Below are 8785 nucleotides of genomic sequence, written 5' to 3'. Positions count from 1 at the left end.
ATGGATTTCCGCTGACGGTGATGCTATGCAGCTAAACACTTAAACCAGGTGGTGCAAAGTGAAACAAGAGCCATGGGACAGTTCATGCGGGACAATCCGCTAGCACACCAGCACTGAGATTATGAACTACCGGGTTCAAATCTCGGCTCTGCTACGGGTTGGCCGGGCGCCCCCAGGCAGGCATAACCGGACCGGGACGACTAAACTAAGGCGGGGTGGGTTTGTTATCTGTGTAAGGACCTTGGTTGCCCAGGGCGCCTGTACAGAACCACTGGGCAGTGATAGCTCAGTGGTGAAGGTGCTGGACTAGTAATCAGAAAGCTGCCGGTTAAAGCCCCACCACCGCCAAGGTGCCACTGTTGGGCCCCTGAGCAAGGCCCTTAACCCTCAATTGCTTAAAAAATGTGTTCAGTCATAAATGTAAGTCGCTTTGGATAAATGCAGAGAATTTTAATATAAAAATGTACAGAAAGTGGAAGAGCGCAGAGATCAGGGCGTGGCAAATCCACAGAAGTATGGGTGAATAAAAAGGGATTGGTGGACTGCGCACACGTCAGAGGGAGTGTGTGTCAGGCGAATATACACCCTCCTTGGACACCATCGGGGTCCCCAGCATCCACACAAAGGAAGGTCGGACAGGGTCTCAGGACTAGTCCAGGACATGAAGCTTAGTGTGAATATAATGTATCATAATTCTGATCACACTACTAAAATTGTTATCCTGTAAATGTCAGTATATGTATATATATCGAGTGTTAATCACACTGAAGCTCTTCTGGCCATCAGAAGCCAGGCTTTTCAATTAGCTGCCCGCAGGTCGGCTCCTGCACTCGTGTAAACACACTCGGCTCTTAGCTGCTAATCTTTTTGTACACATTAGGAAAATAATTACTCGCTCCTATTTGTCCCCCACCGGCGGTGTTAATCAACTACAGTAATAATATGTAAGCACCTCACATTAACCGAGCCTCCCGCGACCATCACGTACGTGTTCAGCTCCATTAGCTACTTCACCACGCTGGGTTCCAGAATATCACTTACTAATTCAGAATTGGTCTTTATGTCGGGTTGAAGCATTAAAGCACGAGTCGGCATCCATCCTAACGTATAGTTATAGCATCAATATAAGAAAATAAAGCTGCTTTATACCCTCAAGAAACAAAACATTCACTTTATTTATAGTTCATTTTCATTAACTGCTAGTTTCACTGTGTAGTTTAGACTTTTTAGGGGCATTTGATGCAGCCTAGCGGTTAAGGTACTGGACTAGTAATTAAAAGGCTGCTTTTGGGCCGCTCAGATGGCGCAGTGGTGAAAACACACGCTGGAACACCAGAGCTGGGATCTGGAATACATCGTATCGACTCTCGGCTCTGCCTGCCGGCTGGGCTGAGCAACCACATGAACAACGATTGGCCTGTTGTTCAGATAGGGGTGGGGTATTAAAAAGTGTATTAAAAAGCCGGATAGGGACTCCTCATAACTGATGCAACTACAACCTCTGCTGGCTGATTGATGACGCCTGCACAGAGGTGGGGAAAGAGTGCGCTTATCAGGGTGTGTATCTCCGTACACAGTGCTGATCCGCATTGCACTCGTCAAAGTGTAGGTGACAAAATGCGTACGGCTGCTGCCCACGTGTCGGAGGGGGCGTGGGTTAGCTTCGTTCTCCTCAATCAGAGCGGGGATCGGCATTGGTGGAGAGGAAGCGTGACGCAATCGGGCAATTGGACGCGCTAAAAGGGAGAAAAAGCATAAACAAAAATATATATAAAAAAGGCTGCTTTTGAAAAGAACTCCGTTGGTTGCTCCGCATTCACATTTGTCCGCCATGTTTGTAGTTTTTTGTGAGAGAAGTCGTGCCGTACTGAATGCTGGGATTGCCTTCAGCGCTGAGGAGGCGTCGGACGCTCCCTCGTCATTCAGTCAGATCATCACTCAGAATTAAGGCGCCTCAAGAGGAGCATTTTAAGGAATCTGAGAATTTAGACACGCCCTCTTCTCGGGAGCGTAGGATGACATAAAATGCATCCACGCATTTTAATTGGTCGTTAGTTTTCCAAACTCAGTTACCCGAGTCGTGTTTTTAGCTGCTTTACTTCGACATCTTGGACGTTTTGACTGAGCGAATGCTAACTGAATTGCTGTAGGATTGCTAGGACGCCTCATAGTGTAGATGAACCAGTAAACGTGAGGCGAATTAAAGCTTTAAATCACTAAACACAAACCTTAAAGTTTAAATTTCACAGCAAACTGCAGATTACACTGGAAAAGTCTTGTACCTCATGCTGATCATTTGAGAGTCAAAGGAAAACGGAAGCTGTGATTTCATAACGGCCGCTAAGCTTACGTCAATATCAACAGCCGACGTAAGTACGAGGAAATGGGATTACGTTACTAACGCGGGTCAGCTGTGCTGCGTCTGCAGGAACTGAGGCGCTTCTGCACGTTAACCATTAGCGCAGCTTTCCGTCCTCGTTAGTAAATTGATTGTGACAGAACCGGCGCTGGGAAGAGAATGAAGACTTCCTGTGGCGCTGGAGATCACGCTAATGAAAACGTATCTGAGGATTGTGGGAGAGGCAGGACGCCGCGGTCTCACATGCGGCACCATGTGAGTCCGGCTCCTGTCGAGCGAGAGAGGTAACGTGAGACTGAGAGAGTCGGGGAGAGAGAGAGAGAGAGAGAGAGAGAGAGAGAGAGAGAGAGAGAGAGGCTTTATGTAAGCGTCTGGCGGTCGAGCCGGCTCACATGCCGCTGAACATGGGATGCCCTCCCTTCACCCCCTTCCTTCCTGCCTCTGCTCCGCGCCTCACCCCGACGCTCTGAGAAGGAGTGGTGCGCCTCCGTGTCTCCGTGTGTACATGTGTGTGTGTGTGTGAGGGTGGATCTGAGTGGGTGGAGGGGGATACGAGGCGCCGACTTAGGCCCGTGTCCAAGCCGTTCCCTCCCGCTCCGCCCACGCTTCTGTTCCGCGACAGACGCGCACACCCCCGACATGAGCGCACGCCCTATTCCGAACTCCCGGTCCTCCTCTGGTTACGCGGCGGCTGACAAATCACAAAGGAAAGAAGTGTGCAACCGGTGAGATAAACACGCCAACATAACGCAGAGAAACTCCCAGCACAGCAAATCCTCCGCTCGTCCTGAGCTGGGAAACTCTTCACTCCTACGCGTTAAATAAACCCAGGCTGCCACGCCGACAAGCCCTTGTTTATTATGTACTGTTCTTTTTTTTTGGATCTCACAGCCACATTATCAACCACTTTATCCTGACCAGGGTCGTGGCAGGTCCACATTTCCCGGGAAAAACCCCAAAACGTCATCCTACACTCCTGAGAAGAGGCCGTGTCTAAATACTTAGAAACTTTAAAATGCTCCTACTGAGGCGCCTTAATTCTGAGTGATGATCTGACTGAATAACGAGGAGTCCGGCACCTCCTCAGCGCTGAGTTCTTTTCAAGTGAACAATGACATGCTTATAACATTGCAGCAACAGTTTAGGGAAGGTCCTTTACTGTTCCCCTGACCTCAGTCCCACTCAACAGCTTTGGTATTAACAGGAATCTTAACCAAGCCGTACATATGCTGTCATCTTTTGTCTAAATGGCCACAAATTCCCACAGACATACTTTAAATTGTTGCGAGAAGCCATAAAGTGGCCATATACTGTAGTTGCAGCATTTATTTATTTATTCATCTTCAAAGCTGCGACCTGAAGAAAAGCTTAAATCTTTATTTTATTAACAATAAGGACAGAACAAATAATCATAATTAAAAAACAAGCAGCACCGGTCGACATCAGACGGATCGCACGTGCGTCTGGGGGATACGTTCCAGTCTGCAGGGTGCTCCGAGACATGCCCCGCTCCCCCGACGCCCACCGGAGACCGGGCCGAGATCTGCTGCCGTCTGGCTGTTCCCATAGCAACGGCCAGGTGAAGAGCCAGGCTGGGAAACACACGGTGGAGCATGTGCCGTTCCACACACACACACACACTGGCGCGCAGCGAGACGGACACGTGCACGTCCGTCCATCAGACGGATCTCACGCTGGCGGTCACGCTAAAGGTCGAACCCAGGTAGCAGCACGGTGCCCCCTGTAGGCTCGTCACAAACATGTACACATGCACGCGCACACACAGGACATGTGGAGCGACCGCTGCTTCATGTCCAGCAGTCGGTATAATGATTAATAGCACGTGCTAATGGCGGGAGGGGATTATGTGCATCAGGGTGGGAGGATTGAGCAAAGGAAGGAAGGGGGGCAGACGCATTTTACTCTCCTGAGAAGAGGGCGTGTCTAAATTCTTAGATACTTTAAAATGCTCCTACTGAGGCGCCTTAATTCTGAGTGATAATCTGACTAAATAACGAGCGCTGAAGGCAATCCCAGCATTCAGTGCGGCACGACTTTTCTCACAAAAAACTACAAACATGGTGGACGAATGTGAACGCGGAGCAACCAATGGAGTTCTTTACAAATGTAATCTGTATAAAGGTGATTTATACAAGTGTGTTTATTTGTAAATTGGGGCGTCAGGGACAGTTTAAGCGTTTTCGGTACACGGAGGGAGACGTTAGCTGTCGCGCTAGCGGGTTGTGCTTTGATAATGGCGTTTCTACTCTTAACATTAGCACTGCCACTATTATTATTGTTATTATTATTATTATTAAGGTCCTCGATGGCACCGCAGTAAATTGGACTAGTCCACTACTGCTGGGATGCAGGGTTCCAATCCCCATCGGTGCTGTTAGATTTTAAGGATTGATGACCTGTCTGGGGTGTGTTACTGCACCTTGCCCAGTGATTTCAGGGACCCACCGTGGCCCTGACCAGGATAACACAGTGGTAAAGCATTTATTGTGGCTAGAACGTTCCAATAAAAGATTCCCTATTTGTTTTCTGATCATGTACCAACAATTCCTGATGCAGCCAAAAATACAGCATGCACAGACCGGACCTGTAGCGTTTTTTTTTGCCCCCCTGGTAAAGAATTGCTCCTGCACCGTAAAACACGGTTTAAATAAATGTATAAAGAAATAAAAACATGCTTTTACTGCAGAGTCTCAAACATTCATCATTACCCGGGCTCGTCAGCAGAACTGTCACATTTTATTGAGCTTGTGGCTTACACGTGACTATTTATCCATAATAGATGACGGGCCTGGATGCACTTCTCCGCTCTGCATTATTTATTAATAGATTTCTGTTTGTGTCTGTTTTTATAAGCCCAGAAAGAGACGGCCCGAGCATCCAGGACGCCCCGTTAGCCCCGGGGTGTCGCGCTCGGCCTCGTCGGGTTTCAGAGCTCAGAAAAATCCCACCCGCGGTCACTCGAGGCTGCTCGTGGTTTCTGTGGGGCGGCCGCTGCTATTTTAAAGCCGCGCTTACGTTACTGGATCGCGATTCGGAAGTGATTCGTGCCGCCGGCCAAAACAAGCAGGGGGTCGGCTACTTTTAGCCCGGGGTATATACGGCATACACGGTCGCCGGGGTATGTTCGGTGGGGGTAATTTTAGCGTCCTTGTAATGAGCGGCCCCGAAATTAGCAGCTGCAGTCCAGTCCGCTCCTGATATGAACATGGCCTTCACGCTGCTAAGTCATCGTTTAGGGTGTGGAGGACTGCGCGGCCTTATAAAGCGTGCACCGGGAATTCCATGCATTTATAGAAACTGATCCTTCCCACCGTGAGCGCTGGGGTTAAAACGGGGCGGTGTGTTTGCAAACAAAGTTTCTGAGAACATCATCTGAACCTGAGAGAACTTGCATTGACCCCCCCACCCCATACCCACCACCCACGTGTTCACAGAATTGGTTGTTAGTTCCAAACTCAGTTACCAGAGTTGTGTGTTTAGCTGCTTTACTTCGACATCTTGGACATTTTGACTAAGCGATTGCTAACTGAATTGCCGTAGGATTGCTAGGACGCCTCATAGTGCAGATTAACCAGTAAACGTGAGGCACTTGAACGCTACACGAATAAAAAACGGTAAATCGCTGAACACAAACATTATAGTTTCAATTTCACAGCAAATTGAATATTACACAGAAAACAGCTCATTTTGCAGTCCGTGACATGATTTTGACGGCCGTGAATTAGGTAGGGCCTCAAATATTAATCAATAATTGTTTCGTCTGTGTCCTAAAGGCTAATATTAATTCATTAATTCATTGTCTGTTTTGGGCAATTAGGACGTTTATTAGTAGCTCCAAAAATACCAGCCTGACCGAGGTCTCTCATAAAATAATAAGTACATAAATGACATAAAAGGCTAATTAGAAAATAACATGGCGGCACCCTGCAGCTGGAGCGATTTCACTGGCGGACTCAGGGTTGTAAAATTTATATCGTTCACATATTTTAAAGCTCTACTTGAGGTGCGTTTTCGTGAAAGTGAAATGTGATTTTAATGGTATGTAACCGGTGTATATAGCAGCTTATTGCCCTCCAGCTGAGCTCTCGTGTAAACACACACGGCTGAAGAATCGGCAGCTTTGTTCGCTTCAAAGTTAAAAGCTCCGTGTGCTGTTTTCATTCCGATGTGTCATCTAAACAGAAGCTGCTTCCTCCACCACACCTCATTTCTCCACACCTGGCATTGATCCTTCAGTAGGACAAAGTTACGATCTACTAGAACATCATGTATAATAAACATCTTGTTTGTTCCCATTAACATATCTCAGATGGTTCGTTCTGTTTTTTACTGTATTCAGGAAGAAAACGTTGATGCTTGTTTGTTTATTCAGTGATTGTTTAAGTAAAAAGTAGAGCAGAAAAACTTTTTTCAAGTGTAGCTCATCATACGTGGAATGTTTTGGTTCTGCATTGCAGCTATGAGGCTAATGTCGCAAAGAAAAAGAATGTAAGCATTTTCAGGTCTTACTCATTCTCTTTGATGTGAAAACATGCCCTTACACTCGCCCAAAACCACAGCCAGTCTCTGTGTGATGGCACAGCTTGCTTTCACATTTACAGCACTCAGCCTGCACTTTTTATCCAAAGAGACTCACGACTGGGACCAAATTCAATCATTTGGGGAATAAGAGCCTTGCTCACTTTTATACAAAGAAATTTACAACTTCATAGGAAATAACGGCACAGCAATATGAATGCGCCGGTACTGAACGGAATAGGGTATTCCAAAATCGAGCAGCTCCACCGTTAGGAAGCATAAGGAAACAATAAAGAAGTAAAGCTCAAATGCATGTTTCAATTGTATCTCAGGGTTTTTATATTATATTTGTGTTATTTTAAGTGACTGGTTCAAACCCACTGTTGGGCCCTTAACCCTTTGGATAAAAGCGTCTGCTAAATGCTGAATGTAAGTGACTAAGTGTCAAAAACTACCCCATTATTTTATATTAGCCTAAAATATATGCGGTTCCACAGGACCATGGATGCATTATCAGGTTCCCCAAACATCCTTACTGGAAAAAATAGCTTGAAACTGAAGTTTCAAGGTACCGCTGATTTTTTTTGACCCGCTCTTCTTTCAAGCAGCACAAACAATAAGTAAGTGAAGCCTGTTTTATAGCTCAAACGTGTAGGTTTGATTTTCCACTCAGGATACGACATCACGTTTAAGCAAATTCATCAGCTGGTACACTGGACTAAACATCTCTTCATAATGAACCACACGAGCGCTGGCGAGCTTATTATGCAAGTTGGTTAAGCAGATCTGGCTTCATTCTCGGGCTCTTCACTGTCTCCAGCATGCGGTGGAGAAAATTGCTTCTGCCAGGTAGCAGAGAGCTCACACCCTATTGGAGGCGCCTCTTATTAAAGTGTCAGCTCTGATGAATGGCTCCAAACGAGCGAGCTCCACGGCAGGACTTTCTCTGAGAGATGGGGAGGCGCGGCTCTCTGCTATCTGCTCGTCACCTGCAGCTCACGGCGTGATGAAACGGGCGGCGCGCTCGTGGGGTTTTATACGGCTCTTCTTCGTTAGGGATGGCGGCACGGGAAGGGCGCTCGGGAATCGTCTCAAGGTCATGGTCGAGTTTAACCAAATTTCTTTTATTACACTACTGTGTTATTTAAATAACGCTTTGTTTTAAATGCATCCTACAGCACGCTCTGAGAAATGTGTACATTTATATACTTGTGAATGTGTGTAGGGTCAATAATTGGGCGAAAGACAGCAAACAACCCAAACATGTATACACACACACACACACACACATTTTTAGTAGCTCCAGTTGACCTGAATGCCTGAATGTCTCGACTTGTGGTAAGAAAACCTATGCAGACACGGGGAGAACATGCAAACTCCACACATAAAAGAACCTGGTCGCCGGGTTAGGGAATCAAACCCAGACCCCTCTTGCTGTGATGCAACAGAACTACCCACCGTGCCACCCACACAAACACTTTGTGTTAAACTTATGATATATGAATATTAGAAGGATGAATCTGTAGTGTTGTTTGTTTTGTGTGTGTGTGTGTGTGTGTGAGAGTGCTTTTATCCAAAGTGACTTACAGTACTGTGACAGTATATTATCTAAGCAATTTAGGGTTAAGGGCCTTGCTTAAGGGCCCAACAGTGGCAACCTGGCAGTGGTGGGGCTTGAACCAGAGACCTTTCGATTACTAGTCCTGTACCTTAACCGCTAGGCTACAACTGAACTATTTTTCAATCATTTCATTTTAATAAACCAATTTATTCTGATCAGGGTGGCAGAGGGTCTGGTTTCACCAAAAAGCACTGGGCACAAGGTGGGCATACATTATTTAATTTAAGTAATATTTAATTTATTGATTCATTTTATGTTCTACAATC

This window comes from Trichomycterus rosablanca, chromosome 23 (genome assembly GCF_030014385.1).
Source record: "Trichomycterus rosablanca isolate fTriRos1 chromosome 23, fTriRos1.hap1, whole genome shotgun sequence".
Classification (NCBI taxonomy): Eukaryota; Metazoa; Chordata; class Actinopteri; order Siluriformes; family Trichomycteridae; genus Trichomycterus; species Trichomycterus rosablanca.
The sequence above is the reverse complement of the archived record's forward strand: the minus strand, read 5'-3'. Positions refer to the sequence as shown.